This window comes from Octopus sinensis, linkage group LG11 (assembly GCF_006345805.1).
Source record: "Octopus sinensis linkage group LG11, ASM634580v1, whole genome shotgun sequence".
In the NCBI taxonomy this organism is placed as follows: Eukaryota; Metazoa; Mollusca; class Cephalopoda; order Octopoda; family Octopodidae; genus Octopus; species Octopus sinensis.
The window spans coordinates 30,405,760-30,427,869 of NC_043007.1; the positions used below are offsets into that span (position 1 = coordinate 30,405,760).

The 22,110-nt window shown below is 35.3% G+C and overlaps 1 protein-coding gene and 1 long non-coding RNA gene across 3 annotated transcripts in view; one reads left to right on the forward strand and one right to left on the reverse strand.

The window, feature by feature from the left end:
* Positions 1-96, reverse strand: part of LOC118765368 — a 17,891-nt gene extending 17,795 nt beyond the window's left edge. The window contains exon 1 of the long non-coding RNA XR_005001204.1: positions 86-96. This is a non-coding gene — a long non-coding RNA (uncharacterized LOC118765368). The remainder of the gene's footprint in view (positions 1-85) is intronic.
* The window catches only part of LOC115216988 (cholecystokinin receptor type A-like), a 212,344-nt gene that overhangs the window by 141,466 nt on the left and 48,768 nt on the right, over positions 1-22,110 (forward strand). The window lies entirely within an intron of this gene.

The following is a 22,110-nucleotide window of genomic DNA, read 5'->3' on the forward strand; positions in this document are numbered from 1 at the left end:
TCAGCACGACGATCGTTTCGACCCATCCTGAAATTACCCTTAGATCAAAGGGAAATATATCCTAATGGTGGATGACACCAGGTACTCCAAACTGTGAATATGCTTTATCAAACTTATAATTCGCATAATTAACATATGTTCAGTGATCCCAAAATATATACATATATACACACACACAGACGCACATATATATATATATATATGGTGGCATGGATTTCCACCTCGACATCCGAAACTCGGAGTTTTATCATGGCTACCGAATAATCGTCTCATATTATATTTACAGATAAATTCCTCTATCTATATATATAAAACTGTAGTTGTGTGAGTGTCTGTCCCCTTCGATTTAGATTCCTAACTACTCCCACATTTTGCGGTGCAGTTTAACCAAATTCGAGTATCTTATAGTCGTGATTCATATCGAGCCCGTCTGAGTATTAGCGCGCGTCTACGATGAGTCTACGATTTTAAAAATAATTTAACATAATTTTTTATTCCATTTTAATGCATAATTTTTCGTGTGTCGATGGCGGCGGAGTTGGCGTCCATGGTCACACCTGCACCTGTTTGCTTCTCCCCTTCTTCCCTCCCTCGTGAAGCTGTGCGGAAGGGAGTGCAAGGAAATCAACGTCGTAAAGCGTTATCAAGGAGACCAGCGTTCTTTTAGAACAACGACTTCATGGCTTGAAGACACCAAAACAGAAATGGCTAAGAAAGCCCGAATTGGCATCTATAAGGGAAGTAACTCTCTAAAAATGCTTATATAGTTATTTCCCTTACAACCCCGAGCAACGCCGGGCGATACTGCTAGTTTTATATAATATCGAGGTCTCTTTCATTCTTTTGTTATCTTACCATTTTGATCAGTACACACACACACACATATATATATATATCTATATATATATATATATATATATAAAGACCCCCTTGGGTCATCAATGACCATGGGATTGCACCTAGAAAGTTACCCTCCCATGCACAAATCCGGCAAGGTTGTTTATAGACGACCAGCATTTGCCTATGCCTACCAGCGTCCCCTCTCCACGTCACCGATCTTATCCATACGAAAAGCAAAGGCTGATACAACTTGACACCAGTGATGTTGCAACTTATTTCTACAACTAAGTGAACTGAAGCCACGTGAAATAAAATACCTTGCTCAAGAACACAACACAGTCCGCCCCAGGAAACAAAATCACCACCTCATGATTGCGAGCCCGATGCTCTAACCATTAACTGATGCGATATATATATATATATATATACCCAAAGTGAAATAAAAAACAGGCAAATATTAACCGTTGTCATTAACGGAATGGATGGTCAGAATGTCTTAATTAGCTAAGGAATTCGAACCATCTTTAACACACTTCGAAATTCATAGCTATTTAAGACATTCTGACCATCCATTCCGTTAACGATAACGGTTAATATTTGCCTTTTCCATGTAAGTTTGAGTGAAAGGTAATTTTGAATTAAGAGAGTAAAGTTAATCTTAAATCAAAAGCACTAATCTTGCAAATAGCTACCCAAAGTTTCGTGCTGAAAATAATAATTCATTCCGCGATTTATCAAGCTGAAAGCAAGACCTTTTGTCAGTTGAGTAGACAAGGTTTAAACAAAAGACGCTCGTAAAGAAGAAGACAAGAACAAAACAGAAGGGAAACAACCAAAGTTACAATAATTCGATGTATAGCAGACGTAATCCAGTTGTTAAGGATTTACTAAGTGCCCAGGGATCCACTTTCCAATTTACAACACAATGTATTTTTTGAAATGTCAAAGGAAAAATCTCTTTCCTCGAATTTATGTATTCGTTGGATGTTCTAAAGTATTTTAATAGAGTTTTTCAAGCGAACTCACTGAACATTTTCTAGATTCTTTGATATAAGGTCTGGATTTAAATATCAAAATTGGCCCCTCCCTCTTTAAGCTTCCAAATTAGATCCGATGGGATTATTGTCTCTTATCACGGAATCTAAAATTCAAAAGATGTTTGTTATATCTTGATTTAAATTTTCCTTCTACGGCTCCAATATAACGTTTCATATTTGTAATACTATTGTAGTATTTTGCTGAAAATTTGCTTCATAAGCACCGGAAGATACATCGCACTCCTGTCTTAGAGGACATTTAGATTTGTCTAAAGACAGCTCATCGATGAAAGTCAAGATGTACTACTAGTAGTACCAAGCCTAATTCTGACTAATAACGGAGGAAAATTCCTGTTCGAACAGCGTCATATTTATACGCCCTGAAGAGACCTTATAAATAATGCATAAATCGCTGCATTGTAATTAAGCAAAGTTTGAATGTTCAAATTCTTCATTATCCTCATTATCAATATTGTACTTTACAATCTAAGCAGCCATATATATATATATATATATATATAGACTTTAATCGCGAGTCAGGGAATTCTTTCTCTTTCAAATGTCTGTTGTTCATATCTATCTATTTTTCTATGTATATCTATCTGTGAATCTGTCTATCTTTATATATACATACACACACACACACACACACACACACAACACACACACACACATATATATATATATATATATATATATATATATATATTAGAGAGAGAGAGAAATAGATATATTCACAGATAGATACATAGAATTAAAGACAGATATGAACTACAAACATTTCAAAGAGAAAGAATTCCCCAATCCACAGTTAAAGTAAAACTGAAAGATCTAAATATCTCACACGTAATTAATTGAGATATGCAGTTATGATACCAATAAGTTAATATATTCAAATGTTATGACATAAATTCCTCTGAGACCATTTATAGCCCTGTGGCATATAATCTGCTATTTCAAAGTTTTCATATCACGTTTAACAATTACATCGTTTTCTACATTTTCTAGAAGCATCATTTTAAATCTAAAACCATCTTTATATAATATCTATTTACTTTTTGGCAACTTCTGTTCAAACAGCATTATGATGTATCTTTCGCTTGTTTCGGTCATTTGATTGCGCCCAAGCTGGAGTGCCACCTTGAATAATTTTAGTCGAATGAAACGACTCTAGCACCCATTTTTTAAAGCCTCCTACATATCGGTCGCTTTTGTCGAACTGCTATTTGCAGGGCTGTGAACATACCGACACCGTTTGTTAAGCGGTGGCGGTGGGCAACCACAGACGGAAAAACACACACACACATGCACATATATAAATACATATAAATATATAGACGAAAGAAAATGGAAGGAAAATGACAAAAAGAAGTGTGTCTTTTGCGGTAGGAAGCCATTATTTAATTAGCTAATTAAATAATGGCTCCTAATGCAAAAGACACACTTCTTAATGTTATTTTTCCTCCATTTCCGATGTATATATATATATGGAAAACTCATATGTGTTTTGGCTGATGAATACGGGACACTTGTATTTGCTGCAATATTTGCAGCTTTTAATAAAGCTGTTCTTCGTATGAAACAATTGTACTGAACAACTAATCCATTCTTGTTGCTTTTTTCTTGTCTCTCTCTCTCTCTCTCTCTCTCTCTCTATCTATATATATATATATATATATATATATATATATATATATATATATATATATATATATATATTTCTTTACTACCCACAAGGGGCTACATACAGAGGGGACAATCAAGGACAGACAAAGGGATTATATCGACCACAGTGCGTAACTGGTACTTAATTTATCGACCCCGAAAGGATGAAAGGCAAAGTCGGCCTCGGCGGAATCTGAACTCAGAACGTAACGGCAGACGAAATACGGCTACGCATTTCGCCCGGCGCGCTAACCTTTCTGCCAGCTCGATATATACATACACCGCAGTAAGCACATAAATTTGAAACAAGTTGGAAAAAATAGTACTCGAATTCCGGAGTAATATGCCATATTAATAAAGCTGCAAAGACATCACAAAATCTGTTACTCAGAGTTTCACGTTCCCGTTTGTCGGACAGTTTTGTTTCAGATTCTCAAGCAACACACACACACACACACACACACACACACACACACACACACCACACACACACATATATATATATATATATGTAATTAATATAAACAGCAGGTTGCACACTCTATCTCCCTACAATGTATTAACTCATGTCTGCCCCAAGCTTCGTTTATATACCCGATGTCCGTCTTTCTCTGCAAGAACGGTCCTCATCATCTCCAGCAGCACAATCTCCAAGACAAATTATGCTTTTACAATACAATTCTGCATCTACATGCCTTCCTAATCTTCTGTTCTCGAGCAACATTCATTCACAATGCAGAAATCTCAAACTAAGTACGTAATGCTTACTTGAACAGAAAACTCAGAAGATTTTTACAGTTATTGTCATAGTACAGCTGTCTTATTCAAACGCATAAATGCACAATCTCTGTGCATATCAAAGCAACTCAGTCGTCAGTCAAATCTTATTCATATAACAACACTCTGAAGCTTAAAGTCACTTGAAGTGCAAGAAGACAAAATTATTATGTAACACTTGTATTTGAAACGTAAGCTAATTGAAGATAGATATATATTGTTGTATTCTGTTAGTATTTGGAATATAACATTAAAAAAGATAAATGTATAGACTGGTGTATTAAACTGATGTTTAGAACATAACTTAACAAAAGACAAATATATATATATATACGTAAATTAATAGTGTCTGGAACATAACAAAAGACAAATATAATATACATACATTCGTTTATCAAATTGATATTTGGAAGATAAACAAAAGACAAATTGATATTACCTCATTAATATTGTGTTTGGAAAATTAATATATAATTCTCACATTAAATTATAGTTAAAGGTTTCGTATCAAAAGAATGAAGTGTGATCTTTGCATCTAGTTTCATAAATAACCATTATGAAAATAACAGCTGGGAGATCTACATACGGGAAACTGTTCAACTCTTTCTGTTGTTTCTTCTCTGTTTGAAATGATTTGGATATTTATGCTTATAGTCATTAATCATGTACACAATACAATAAACGTTTTATGGTATCTTTCTGGTGCCTATTAGGTTTGGATGATCAAACGTATTAAAATTCTACTCCAAGATTCTAAACAATGAAACGATAATTATTGCAGAAACAAATTATTGAAGCTAAGCATCAGTCATTTATCAGTAAAATACACAAATATATATGTCTGTCTAAAGATCTGTCTGTCTGTCTCTCCCTTTAATTATATACATACATGTCAGGTTACTTGTGCTGTCTCTTATAAGAGCTACTGGCAACATGGAATCCAGTGCAACCTGCTGCATTATCGGGTCGTCAGTGACTAAATCTTCAACCTCCACTGGGCCTGGGTGGTGAGTAGGGTTGTTAGAAATACAATAGGGCTAAGAACAAGATCTGTCCAAGGGACAGATGAACTTTGTGTTGTTTCAATGACTCTCTAACAATAACACAGACCCTCAGAAATTCCGGGCTGGTATCCGTCGTGCTAAAAGAACACTGGGTGAGACACCCCTTAGTTTTTGTCCAAACATGTTTCTAGGAGAGGGACACTCTGATATAAAACCAGATATTCAGGAGTTGGCATTGAACATTTTGGGGATCCTTTGCTGGTACTTGGACTCATAGTGTCCCGATCAATCCTGAGCCCGCGACCCAATTTGACACTGGAAATCTTGCCGTGGTTCCTCTCTAGATCTTGGTGTTAAGTATATATATATATATATATGTATATAAAGTCGGAATGCGTGGAGTTCAGTAACTCAATAAATAAAAAGTACTATTTTTCGGAGAGATAAACTAACAAGAACCCCTTTATCCTGTCTTCCCACATGGCCTGCGCATAGAATATCAGGGAATGCAGCATAAAGTTAAGCTGGCATGGAGCTTTTTAAAACATACGTATAGCTTTCGCTAATGGATGCAAAACTCTTAATTTAAGGTTGATTCTTTGAGACGAATCAAATGTGATTATTTAAAAAGGCTAGAACGACAACGCTAAATCAACACATTTGTAGGTAAACAAAGGCATCAACAAATATGAGGGAGGGAGGAGAACATCACATTTCAAGTAACTCAGAACAGGTAAAGGTAGGCTTGATAAAGTTTATTGCAATTTAAATATGGGGATTAAAATTGTTTGGTATTGGATATTCATTGCGCTCAGTGTTCCTGTCAGTTCAATCACAGTCAGAGGTGGACAGTCGAAATAAATAGACACAATCCTTTCACGTTTATAAAAAGATTTAAAAAGTATGGAAGGCCCTACAGATTATAAAACAGCTGATTAATGCAAATGGATAGAAATCATGTATTGTTGGTTTCCCATCGCTCTCGAAGCCCCAATATCGATTTGTTTTAGCATCTATGTAGCCTATGTTCGGGTTTGGGATATGAAGCAGCTGTGTCTAAAATTTTGAAGAAATCAGATGAAAAATACAGAAGTTATTCAGGTACATTAAATTTCTGTACACACACACACACACACACACACAGAGAAAAGTTCAATTTTATAGATATTACAACACACACACACACACACACACCATATAATATATATATATATATATATATATATAGGAAGAGAGAGAGAGAGAGATTGTGTGTATATATATACATATATATATATATACAAAGTAAGATAGGGGTTATAATATCCGTAGTTGATGAACAAACTGAATTTGTTTGTATTTTCTTATTTGTATTATATATATATATATATATATATATATAAATAGTCATCAAAAAAAAAAAGGGGTAGAATTAATAATATAATTCGACCAAGCAGTATTCGATGAAGACCATTTACGGTGTATTTGAAGTATTAATTTATAAAAATATGGTAAGTAAAAAAAATTCACTTTACCACACACCGAACTTTTCAGAAATAGCAGCCAAAAATATGTTTTCTTCATTAAATAAAAGTCTCCAGACATATACTCAGTTATTTTCTGAGTATGCATTGTCTGGAGACTTTATTTGCATTGAAGAAATATATTTTTGGCTGCTATTCTGAAAGTCGGTGTGTGGTAAGTGAATTTTACTTTAATATTTTTATAAATTATATATATATATATATATAGAGATAGAGAGAGGAGAGAGAGAGAGAGAGAGAGGGTAAAAATATAGAGTATATACACGTAGTCTGTTACGATTTCTGTTGTTTCTGCCACGGGGGCGTTGCTAAACAAACTGTCTAATGTAGAGATGCTATTTACTGTATTGATTTCTTCTAAGATCTATCGAAATCTCCTCCGTTGGTTCTCTGCTACATTTCTCCGTGATGCCTGCCTTTTGATAAAGATGTCTATTTGTTTGCTGATTGAATGAGTAGCTATATTATGCCGGATATTATAGGCCTGACGGGGTTGTATTGTTTGAGTATTTTTACTGTGCCATGAAGTTAGGGGCAGACGTGAATTCTTCACCGCCATGCAAGGCAGTTCAGCTCTAGACCCACGATATCACAAAGACACTACATATTCAAGCGACTAACAGACAGATCTGGTATAAATTTGTTTGGGGACTTTTAGATATTTTAAAAGCAAATACAATATATACATGCACGCATATATACATATATATATACATGTAGAAATACATACATGCATAGATACATGGATATGTATATATGTATGCATTTATGTGTGAGTGTATGTATGAATTCATGTATATATGTATGTGTGTGTGTATGTACGCGTGTATGGTACTTTGGTCAAGTGTTTTCTATTATTGCTTCGGACCTACCAAAGATTTGTGTAAGGATGGGGTCGACTGAATCTGAAATCTATTGTGTGTGTGTGTATGTCTTCTACATATATACTCTTGTGTCTGGGGAGAGTTATTTTCTTTTTGTGCCTTATGATTTAATACACTCACCGGTAAAATTTGCATTTATTCCTTATTTTTTATTTTTTAGGTATAAGTGGAATAAATAGAAATTTTAACGGTGAGTGTGTTAAATTATAAGGCACAAAAAGAAAATAACTCTCCCACACACAACAGAATATGCTTCAACACACGAACTCACATAAAGAATCCTGCAAACCCAAATCCCAAAACGAAATATATATATATATATATATATATATATATATATATATATATATATATATATAGATAGATAGATAGAAAGATAGATAAATGTAGGCGCAGGAGTGGTTGCTTGTTACGTAGATTGCATACCAACCATAGGTTCCAGGTTCAGTCCCACTGCGTGGCACTGAGCAAGTGTCTTCTACATAACCTTGGGTCGACCAAAGCCTTGTGAGTGGATTTGGTATACGGAATTGAAAGAAGCACGTCGTATTTATGTATATATATATATATATATATATATATATATATATATATATATATATGCATGTGTGTAGATGTTTGTGTGTCTGTGTTTGTCCCCCCAGCATCGCTTGACAACCGAGGCTGGTGTATTTCTGACCGCGTAACATAGCGGGGAGCCCGATAGAATAAGTTCTAGGCTTACAAAGAATAAGTCTTAGGGTTGATTGGCTCCACTAAAAGGCGCTGCTCCAGCATGGCTGCACTCAAATGACTGAAACAAGTAAAATAATAAAATAATATGTATGTATCTTATGTCTATATCTATGCGTGTGTCTTTCTGTATGAGTTTGTCCTTAACCCACCGCTTGTTTTGCAGATATCCCGTACATTAGCGGGGCGGTTAAATGGACCGATAAAATGAGTATAAATCCGTCATGGTGCCCAGAATGGCTGAAGTCAGACGAAAAGAGGAATAAAAAAATACACACACACACATTATACATCAGTACACTTATATTCAAGTGTATATATCAAAAGATATATATATATATAGGTGGTGCTACTAAGTTAGACATGCCCTGGGCCAATAATGGCCGAAACCTATCAAACTATCAAAGTATCAAAGTATATATATATATTTAAGTAGGTGAATGAATTATCCTAACATGGAAAATTCGTTTAACCGATACCTGGGTAGCATATTCACGTCCATTTCTTTCATTTATTTATATATTAGTATATATATATATATAATATATATATATATATATACATACACACACGCATATATATATATATATAGATATATATATATATATATTATATATATATATATACATACATACATATATATATCATACATACATATATATATATAATACATACATACATGCATATATATATACATACATACATGCATATATATATACATACATACATACATGCATATATATATATACATACATACATACATGCATATATATATATATATACATATGTATGTATTCATATATATATATATAATATATATATATATATATATATATATATATATATATATATATATATATATATATATATATATATATATATATATATATGCATTGACCTAATTTCATATTTAGCCTAGAAATAATTTTCGGAAACGCCAAGGCTATTTCACTTTCCTATATACAAAATAAGACATGAAATATATTTTGTTCGATAATCAACTTCGGTTGGGGAAACTGATTTATCTTTGGCAGGATTCTTGATTAAATCTACATATCATGTTGTATTTTAGGTGAGAAATATTTTTTGTCTTCTTGGTCGTTTTCATTGAAGGTTATCAATCTCGACATTAAGAATTTATTACTTGTCCCTGTTACTTAGCTTCGAAAAAGAATCACTGAATGCACAAACTGTATACATATACGAACATATGTCTGTCTGTATGTCTATCTATCAATCAATCTACATAATTAATAATATCAGGGTAATACAGATTTTTACCAATTTTTACTACATGTGGCCTAGCGTGTGGAAAAAATAGTCAATTGACTATATATTATTCATATAAACACAGTGTACATTTAAACACATCAGAGGTATCTGTCATAGGATTCCTTTCATGCTAGAAGGAACAGCCACTATTAGGAATAAAAAACATATGTTTTATCTAGGCGTACCTGTCGATGAAAACTTCGCCTAGCAAATTATTTTATTTGCTAAAAAAAAGTCAGAAACCATGGTCCACGAGATAGATGGAAAATGTTTTTATTTTCCATTCCCTTTTATCCCTAATAGTGGTTTAGACTTTAGCTGTTCCTTCTAGCGTAAAAGGAATCCTATGATGGATACATCTTATGTGTTTAAATGTACACTGTATTTATATCAATCTACACACACACACACATATACCCTCCCACATATACATATATATACCCTCCCACACACACATATACCCTCCCACACACACATATACACACACACACACATATATATATATATCGTGTGTGTACAAGTATTTGTACATATACACATCAAGATATACTTATTATAAGTATCCTACGTGACGCAATAATGTTATATTGGTCGTGTAAACAGCGTCCATAGTATGGTTTTAGTGTCCAAACACACGCACATTCACACGAGATCCCGCGCGCGCACTCGCCATGATTGATTGCTAGCCACTAAAGCTTGTTTACTTTTTCTTTCTGTGTTCCTTTCTGTCGAAGAGCGTAGGCTCGAAACGTAAAAGACTTTCTCACTTCCCGAGCGTTAAACTAATACGTCTGTTTGTTGTCTACACCACCTGCCTTTGTCTTTCGTTTTGTCTTTTGTTTTTTTTTTTTAATTCCAACAAATAATGAAAGTGAACGATGGCGCAAACACGAAGACTTGCCCTGATATCTTATTTATTATAATGCTTACAAATGTCGGCACAAGGCCAGCAGGTTTTGAAGGGAAGGGAAAGTCGATTGCATCTACTCCAGTATTTGATTGTTACATTTTTCAGTGACCTCGCAAGGGTGAGAGACAAAGTCGACCCCGTCAAAACTTAAGTTCGGAATGTAAAGGTGGGTGAAATGCCGCCAAGTATTCCGCTTGGCGTGACAACTGTTCCTGTTTAATGTAATAAAACGAGAGCACAGTGGAAGAATAATTTCTTTCTACAACTTTCTGATCAAATTTAGACAAGAGAAAAAAGATCAGTTGAAGATTCTAATGGAAAAAGCCTAACGCCGTTCTAATTAAATAGAAGGCCATGGAAAATGGTGAAAGAAAGAATGAGAGAATTAAAGTTGGTCTCTATTTTCAACGAGGACTTTTTTCGCATATAAATATTTAAGACTTCGTCGGAAGGCATATAACGGTAATATTGGAACGTTTCTTGCGTCTGATGCCATGGCACTGTTCTGCATTTTGTGATTTTGAATCAAGATTTCTGATGTTGTTCCGTATAATGTAATTATCCAATGAATCCCCTCTGTGTGTGTGTTGTGCCTCGATGTGGGCAACTACTTTCAGACTGATTGATATTTTACTTTCGTTTTCTCAGTGGGGGTAGAGTGGGGGTGGGGCTTAGAGGTAAATCAATATCCAGTCACATTTAGATATGAAATTGGGTTGGAATCAATCAGGGGATTGATTCAAATAGATTGATTACAAAAAGAATATAAAAAAAAACAAGCGTTCAATTAAAGGAAAAAGTATATTTCAAATGTTACAGAAGCAGGCGACAATGGCTGTAGTTTTGCATTTAGGTTTTGTAGTGATTACACACACACACACACACACACACACACGCATGGATTCAAACTCATACACACGACTACACACTCACATACATATACAAACATTTGCCTGTCTATCTATTCACCTATCTGATTACCTGTCTGTTCACTCTCTCTCCCTCTCTCTTTCTTTCCACAGGTAGATAGATCAATAGATAGATAGGTACGTAGCTATGTAGATAGAGAGATATGTGTATATTTATATATATTGATTGAATGTACAAACATATAGGAGATATTAAAGTAAAGCTTCAGAGAGAACTGTAATTATATCAGCTGTAACTGCCATGTGCATGCCTCACGCATATATATACATATGTACAGAAACCAATAAGATGTGGGGCGTTTTTTGATATCTAGCAGGTCAAAGTATCAGGTAGACCGTTCGTCACTATTTCTTATATACATGAACACTTAAAATAGTCAACTGGGATTTAGCTACTATGTTTAGCAAGACGTTGTACCATATGGAGAAATCCATTATTGCCTCATACAAAGCAAACAGTTGGAGGTGTTTTGAGAGAGAAGCTACGCAAGTCAGTGAAATATGCTTTCAGAGAGATAAGCTGCTATTTTAATCAGGTCTATCCACAACGTAGAGATCTTGTTCGTTGGGTCATTCATATAAAATGAGGCAGACACTGGAAACCGCTGCAGTTAAGTGGTTTGTTGACTTTTCTTGCTGCATTCCAGGCGCTTAATTTCGCTTCATATTCTGCCATAATGCTGCCTCATTTGCTAATGCAGCTACCTGCGATATACATAGTTTTATATTTATCCACCGGTTCTGGTGTTATCGGCAAGTTGATGAAGCACCTCCCAGAATTACATTGTATAAAAAAGAAGCAATCATTAATATAACATTATGCTTAAAGCATTCCGTAAACTAATATAAACATAGGTTATTATTGTTGTTTCGATATTATAGTTTTTAAGGGTTTCCATATCTGGAAATCTGCTTTTTGTAAATCTATATAATTTTATTCTTATAATTTGGTGTAATATTGTTTGTTTATTATTGTTCTTGGTGTTGGTGTTGTAGATGTTGTTCCGACACAAATATCTCCTGATGGACTAAACTGGTAAATGTGTCAATCTTGTTTTATGTTAGGCAAACTTTTTTGCGCGGTGATGAATCCCAACAATCGCTTGATGAAGTGTATTAGAGAAGAGATTCTGGAGATGAATTCCACCCATTATTCCACCATAATTACATTCTCTATGAGAATTCTTACAACATCAACGAAGAAGATATTTGCAACGAAATGTTTTCGTATGTGTTTATTCCGTTCTTTTTGATAACCATGCCAGAACACATATATGGAGATGTGTGTAAGGAAATGGATGGATAACTAACCCTGAAATCGTACTAAATGCACATCATTAAGAATTTTCAGGCTGATGTTGTATTATCGTGTGATAATGTGCTATTTAATGCTACAATGAAAAAGTAATTTTTCCAACACTGTAAGATTTCAGAAACGAAGAGAAGTCTGTGTTCATTTATTACAAAAGAATACAGAAGCACTTTTAGTACTCATATCGCATTTGATCTCGTTTGGAATCCACCGCAATCAACCCTATCACTCACCTCTCTCTCTCTCTCTCCCCCCCATCTATTTATCTGTCTGTCTATCTATTTACCTATCTGTCTCTCTGTCTATCTATCTATCTATATGTCCCTCTGTCTATCCATCTATCTATCTGTCTATCTATCTACCCACCTATCTAAATATTTATCTAACTATCTATTAATATATCTATCTATCTGTCTGTCTATCTATTTATCTATAGGTCTGTCTATCTATTTATTTATCTATAGGTCTGTCTGTCTATCTATCTATCTATCTATCTGTCTATCTATTTATCTATCTTTTTGTCTATCTATTTATCTATCTATCTGTCTGTCTGTTTATTTATCGATCTATCTGTCTGTCTGACTGTTTGTCTACCTGTGTATTTTTCCCTTTCGGTATGCGCCTTTAATTCTGAATCTCTTTCTAGTTCAGTGTGATAGAGGAAGAGAGCGATAAATATAGAAATATTAAAGAGACACTGGTGGAGTAAGAAAAACAGAGTGCTTGACGTCACACAAATGTAGTGCCGGTATTGCCACAATTGCTCTCTATCTCTCCCTTTCCGCGCTCTCTATTCATGCCTCTCCTTAAATGTGTGCCTCTCATTTTCTGTCTATCACTATTTTACTTCAATTATTATTGTTATTACATTCGTGCCTGTGATAAAAAGTAGCACTCCCGAATATGATGAATAAATCAGTCACCGTTCTATGAATAGCCAACGTTTAACCTAACACTCAGTCTTCGTACGACTGATACGTACGTTGTTGACTGCATCCTACTTTAACTCCTGAAAGAAGAGTCAGGAGAAAAACGTGAAGTAATTTGCTTCATTTTTCGCCTCATAAGTATACAGAGGCATGCACAGAGAGGACGGACAAAAAGAAGTCAGAAAAAAAAGAAAAAAAAAACAGATAAAAGATGCTGAAATAGAATTTCTAACAATATTTGAATGGCAAATAATCTCTTCTGCATTCTTTGGTAGAAGAGGAATTTGATGTCGTCCATTTTGATTTAATCTTAATTCTAACCCCTTCGGAAAATGGTACGATAAAATCTTCAATTCCATACTTCGTTTACAAAGATATACATGCATACTTTATATACATACATACATACATACATACATACATACATACATACATACATACACACGTACGCGCGCACACATACATACACACACACACATATATAAACATTGATATAGGCATGTGAATGTTCGTGTGTAATCGATAAACTTACATGACTTGAGGCAATATAATTTATCAATGCAATCGATCGAGATATTTATACACTAAGACCTCACAACAACTTCATAGGCCGATGCTGTGACAATAAGTCTACCGTGAATTATATAAATGAGAAATGGAAGTGATGGATATTCAAATAAACACCATAAAGCAAACTTGCAATATTCACCGCAAATTCTCTCGTGGGACAACGAGATGTATCGACAACCGTTCGCCTCGTCAACCACTTTTGGAGAGACACAATGTCGGTTTGTTGTGCAATGTATAATAGCAAGTGGCTTCAACTGGTAATTGGTGTAAAATTTGACCAGGAACATTGAGCAGGCACGAAACGGTCATTTCTTCATATATCAACGAGATATGTACCTGTCAAAGAAAGGTAATGGAATGTAGCTTGGAAGTGGTCCACTGGGAAGATAATCATTTTGGGAAGTTTAAATGACTGCTGAGAGAGGAGGAGGAAAATTTCAATGAACTTTGTAAATATGATTCATAATTTCACCTGCTCGAAATATTTAAGACTAAGATTTGACAGTCACCAACATTAGATATATATATATATATATATACTATATATATATATATATATATATATATATATATATATATATATATATATATATATATATATATTTAATTTGCCTGCGGGAGAAGTTTTGGATATGCAAATAAAGCTCCTATTCCATCATGCTGGCCCCAATCTAAAGATGCTGACTGGCGAACCAGTATTTTGGAGCTGCAGCAAGCAATATTTATCTATATTGCTATAAGATAAATATAGTAATAAAAACAATAATCGTTGGATGGAACTTATAAAGATTTAATGCATCGCTACATGTGTTTCCATAAATTACATGTCATCTTAAGAGAAATTCGTATTCCTAAGATGATTACTATGTAGTCCGTAGTGTACGTGATCATCGGGTTGATCATCTTTATGGATTCATTTCTTCAGGCGATATAATATTAATAAATGTTTAACTGAATGTTTGACCAGAGAGAAGGTTGATTTCCCTTCAAATCAAAAGGAATAAACATTGAAAGGTATAAGCATCCCACAAGTAAGAATCCATTAATGTTATAACGCCTGAAGAAATGAATCCATAAAGGTGATCAACCCGATGGCCACAGATACTACGGACTACACTGTAATCATCCCAGGAATATGGACTGGGATCTTAAGAGACATGAGATTTGTGGAAATGCGCGTAGCGATGCATTAAATGTTTATAAATTCCATCCAACGATTATTGTTATTAGTAATATATATATATATGGCGTGCTGGCAGAAACGTTAGCACGCCGGAAGAAATGCCTAGCGGTTTTTCGTCTGCTGTTACGTTCTGAGTTCAAATTCCGCCGAGGTCGACTTTGCCTTTCATCATTTCGGGGTCGATAAATTAAGTACCAGTTACGCACTGGGGTCGATATAACCGACTGAATCCGTTTGTCTGTCCTTGTTTGTCCCCTCTGTGTTCAGCCCCTTGCAGGTAGTAAAGAAATAGGTATTTCGTCTGCCACTATGTTCTGAGTTCAAATTCCGCCGAGTTCGACTTTGCCCTCCATCTTTTTGGGGTCGATAAATTAAGTACCAGTTGCGTACTGGAGTCGATCTAGTTGACTGGCCTCCTCCCCCAAAATTTCAGGCCTTGTGCCTATAGCAGAAAGGTTTATTAATATATATATATATATATATATATATGTAAAAGTACTGCGGTGGGCTTGTTTGACTAAAATCTTTCTCAGCCCTCCCCAGCATCACTGCGGTCCAATGACTGAATCGAATTAAACATAAGATTTTGAACCATGCTAAAATGAGTACCGATCACTTACTCTGCTTTCACCTCTTTTCCTTCTCTCTCACTTTCTCTGTTTCTCCCTCCCATTCTCTCTCTCTCTCTCGACATTAGGAAAACATATTATTGAGTTAAAAAAGAAATATTTAATATTTCCCTCTTCTCTAATGTTTTTAATTCTCTAATTGTATAAATAGATTTTACAATTCATTTTGACAGAAAGTTCATCAATTCTTAATTAGAAATTAATGGTAAAAGCATTTTAATGAAGAAACAAAATAATGAAATCAACCTAATAAAATGTTATTTACAAGTATTTTATCTTCCCTGAATATATTTTTAACACTTTAGATCGAGTTTCCTCGAAGCTTTCATCCTCTCACTCTCACTCTCTCTTTCCCCACGCATCTTACAAACTTCCCCTCGTTCTCGCAGTTTCTTTCTCTCCCTCTTTCTCCTTATTTCTCATGCCCCTCTTTCTCTCTCAATCTCTTTCTTTCGCTCTCTCTTGTTTTCACAGTTTCCTCCTTTCACTCTTTTTTCTTATCTTCTTTCACACATTCATCTCTCTCTCTCTCTCTCTCTCTCTCTCTCTCTCTCTCTCTTCTGTTTTCTTTCTTTCTTCACCCCTCTCCTTAGAATGATTTTTCTCTCCTGATGCGTCCTTCATAACTTCAATCATTTTCAAGTACACATTCTGTCCGTCTGTCTATGTATCTCATCATACGACTCCTTCTTCTTCGCCACATAATCATCAATATTATATATTTAAATTTAAATTACCTCTCTTTCTTTCTCACTCTGTGCATATAAATATGCTTGTGTGTGTGTGTTGTGTGTGTGTCTATACATGTATACGTATTTATATTTGCATATATATATGTGTGTGTGTATGTCTATATGTATGCATGTATTTAGGTAGGAATAGAGAGGAACAGAGAGAGAGAGAAAGAGAGACAGAGGCAGGAAGAGATGGAAATGAGATGGAATTTTTTCGTTATTTGAGTAGTTCTTTATCAAGCAATCGAAACACTGGAAGGCACACTTATATATCTATTTATTTATCTATCTATCATTCTATCTATCTTTAAGCTTGTCTGACTGTCTGTCTGTGTGCGTGTGCTTACGTGTGCGTGTGTGTGTGTGTGTGTGTGTGTGTATCAGGCATTTGAAGTTCCCCGGCCATATAATTGCCACTCCGTCGCTTACGACGACGAGGTTTCCGGTTGATTCGATCAACGGAACAGGCTGCTCGTGAAATTAACATGCAAGTGGCTGAGTACTCCACACAGCTCCCAGGTCCTTTCAAATACAAGTACTACTCATTTTTGCCAGCTGAGTGAACTGGAGCAACATGAGGTAAAGTTTCTTGCTGAAGGACACAACGCATCGCCAGGAATCGAACTCGCCATGAGCCGAATTCCCTTACCACTACGCTACGCGCCTTCACTCCTGGTCATATACAAGATGTAAAAGCTTAAGTAAGTCTCCCTCTTACTGAAGACCTCTTCAGGTAATCAAGTCTTGGCTGGAAAAATAAGACGGGATAGTCACGACCGAAAAGTCTTTTTTTATTCATAGTCACAATTTAGATGGATTGGGGATTAAATAGCATGAAAGATGAAGAGTCTTCGAGGATGATATGCGATCAACGCAGAAGAGCAACCAATTCTCGGTGAAATTTCCCCTTTCTCAGTGAAAACTTCCCGTACCAACCCACCTGAAACCTCCGCTAGTTGCATGAAGTGATCTAAAGCCTTCTATTAAAATTTTATGTTAATTCATGTTACAAACAGACCAACAAGTACGAATTTATTCTGCATTATTTAAAAAATTGAGCCAAAATCAATGCTTTATATAAGTATATGGTAATAAAAAGGGCAAGGAAAGACAGATAGCCTAGTAATGGAAACTGTATAAATAAGATGACATTGGCCATAGGATTAATGAGAAAGAGAGAAAGAGAGAGAAAAAGAGAGAGAGAGAGAGAGAGAGAGAGAGAAAGAAAGAAGAAAGAAAGAAAGAAAGAAAGAAAGAAAGAGAGAGAGAGAGAGAGAGAGAGAAAGAAAGAAAGGAAAAGAGAGAGAGAGAATATAATAGTATGAACCAACAACGGAGTTCCCGTGGAAAGAAAAGGTTGACAAGATAATCTTGGAAATATTATTGGTCTTCCTATTAGAATGACTTTGATCAAAAGTTTGCCCAAATATGGTTTGTGAGTTTGACTGCAACTATCCTTATATCTGCAGAATAAAGAGGCGCAGGTTGAGGATAGCAGAGGTTCGTAGTCCTAGCGAGAAAAAAATTGAAGTTTTATTTTTGGTCCTGGGGTAGGAGAGGCAATGCGTAACTGGTGAGTCGATCGGGTGACGGAATAGAAGAGGAATTTAACTTGAAGCTCCCTGTGAGGAGTAGCGACATTATTATTTGTAACTTAGTATTTATTCTATCGGTCTCTTTGGCCGAACCGCTAAGTTACGGGGACGTAAACACGCCAGCATCGGTTGTCAAGCGATGTTGGCGGGATAAACACAGACACACAAACACACACTCATATATGTGTGTGTGTGTTGTGTGTCCCTTTCTGTAGAAGAGCGTAGGCTCGAAACGTAGAATACTTTTTCTATTCCTGAGCGTTATACTAATACATCTGTTTGTTTTATACACCACCTGCCTTCGTCTTTTGTTTATTTTCGTAAACTTTCCCTATATATATATATTATATATATATATATATATATATATATATATATATACATGTACAGATGTGTGTGTATGTATGAGTGTGTGTGTGCTCGCGCTTATTCATACATACGCACAAACACACATATCCGCACACACATTTTATATCATACATATATATTTATGTATGTGTGTGTGTATGTGTGTGTGGGTTCATTAACCTGATATCTTACATGATTCCAGCGATAATAATTTCCATTTTGTTCCTTAATGGTCATATTTATCGACGCACTTTCATTTATTAATATCTTCGTTCATATTACGATTATTATCGATACGCCATAATATCGTTGCTACTATTATTATTATTATTACAATTATCATCATTATCATCATTATCATCTTTATTAAAAGCAGCGGCAGTGGCAGCAGTAACAGTAGTTGTTGTAGTAGTAGAATGTAGTCTGGATGATGGTGACATTGATTGTGATGGCAAATTCAATAATTTCTCGAAAAATAGTTAATATAGAGTGTCTTTAGTACATCTACTTCCGACCATTCTCTCCCTTAATTCACCCTCTTCTGTCACACTCTCCCTCTCTTTCTCTCCTATTCTCTCGCTCCTTTTCCTCTTTCACACACACACACACACACATATACACATGTTCGCTTCTGTAATTTTTCATGCTTCATTGTGGTATAATTTTTCATTTTTTTCCTAATCGTCAGCAAAAACTTGCGAACAGATAATCGTGCGGACATGCTTGTATATACATCTATAATATATAGATAGGACGATTTCTAAGTATGTTATGTTTCAACATGTTCGTGAAAGCACGCGTATATATAAGAGGAAAGAAAGCTCTAGCCAATATACATTCGCTGTTATATGTGTAGTTAGACGCAAAATAAATATTCATGCGGACATCACATTGCAGCTGTTTCTAAGTTGGAAATAAATGGAAACAAATATATATTTTCTTTCTCTCCGTAAATATACAAATGGATCTACATGATCTGCTTCGAAAGTCACTTGGTCTGTTCGGAGGAAGAACGCCACACAGGTTGTTCACGGAAAGAAATATAACTAGTAGCTGTGTCTATATATATATATATATAATATATATATATATATATATTATATATATATATATATATATATATATATATATATACCGGAGTACACATAAATGTGACACAAGGTGGAAAAAAGAGTACTCAAATACCAGTGGTAGAGTAATATGCTTTATTTTAAGCAGCAGAAAATTCAACAAAATCTGTTACTCTGAGTTTCTCGTTTGCTAGCAAAAACTGTCTGATGAACGGCAACGAGAAACTCAGAGTAACAGATTTTGTTGAATTTTCTGCTGCTTAAAATAAAATAAAGTATATATATATATATATATTTGTTTGTATGCGGTGAGCGTGAAGAACGAATGTGCTCCACTTGCATAAATAATTACGTTGGTGATAGTGGGCGTTAATACACACACACACATACACGCACGCATACATACACACGTATACACAAGCACGCATACACACACACGTATACACACTAACACACACACACACACTAACACACATACACACATGTATATACCTAGGTGTATAATATTTATAGTCTATACGTAATACAGAACGGCGTAAACATGTACGCATAATTTCTAGTATGATAAACTTAATACTACATGAAGGTTACGAAACAGCCGTTACCCAGTGAAAGTCTCCTGGTTAAATAAATCTATATTCATACCTCATACCCCCTGATTTTATGCTTATACACACACACACACACACACATATATATATATAGTTAATCCAAACAAGAAAACACAAAAAAACACAACAACACGAGGACGTGGAACAAATAAAGTATTATTGGACGCTAAGGGAAGAAGGAGGGTTTAACGTTTCGAGGGGAGCTCTTCGTCGGAAACATAGGAGAAGTAAAGATCCCGAGAAGGGAAGATAGAGGAAAAAAATCACCAACGGCACTCACAAGGTCACATATTGAAAGACCGACACATATTCTAGTGTATTTTTTAGTGATAAATTATTCACAATTTACTGAGCTCACTTGATTGTAAAAGGATTGGCAGAAACACGACAGAGATGTCAAATTCCCTTCTGGACAACGCTTTATCTTTTAGTTTTGATGTTTACAAGGTTTTTTTCCTTAACGACATCTCCAGAACATTCTGTGCAAACGCAAGAATTTATGATTCCGTAAAGATGTTGTCTGAACCCCACATATGACAGATGCATCATTCCTTTTGACGTTTCAGCTTGAATAGCATGGATGTCATCACTCATAGTATTTCTGAATCTTAATGTTTCCGCGTCCACTGGCTTACTATGAAGATTGACGAATGCTGTACATTCGTGGTCTCCATGACTACGAAGGAGCCAATCTATCAATCGATGTACTGTGAGTATTAAAGAACTTAAATTACCACCGGCAGAAAACTCTGGAAATTTGAAAATAATCGCGGATATCAACGACAAAAGAATTAAACTTTTAGCGTTTAGTTGTTTCAGTCATTAGATCGCGGCCATGCTGGGGCACCGCCTTGAACAATTTTTATTCGAATAAATTGATCCCCGACCCCCCGTCCTTTTGTTTTTCTTTGAAACAAAACCTTGTACTTATTCTATCGCTCTCGTTTTACCGAACTGCTAATTTACCGGGACGTAGGTACACCAATATCGGTTGCCAAGGGGCAGAGGAAAACGCAGACACACACACACAGGCACAATCACACAGAGACACACACACACACAAAATCACACACACACACATACACACACACACGCACACACACATGTATATATGGCAGGCGTCTTTCAGTTTTTGTCTACGAAGTCCACTCCCAACGCTTTGGTCGCCCCGAGGTTATAGTATGTGTTTGGGATGCAAGCTTCTTACCACACGTGCACACCTCCACCTCATCGCGTCTATCTAGTCAAAACAATGATAAACCGTTTACAGTGTCATTTTATTTGTTAGAAATAGCGAGTGAATATCCCTCTCATCGTCGGATAATGTCGTAAAAATAGACTCATGTAATTGAGATTACAATGTCCGGTGGGATGTCTTCAATCATTAGTCTGCTCCAATAAGACAACTGCAACAACAAAAACAACAACTACAACCACTCACAAAAGCCATAACAAAAACAAAAATGAGTATCTAAGGAGGGTGCTTATACATGGTCAGCCTAACTACTAGAAATACCAGCGAACCTTCACTTAAATCTTACATGATAACTAAACTT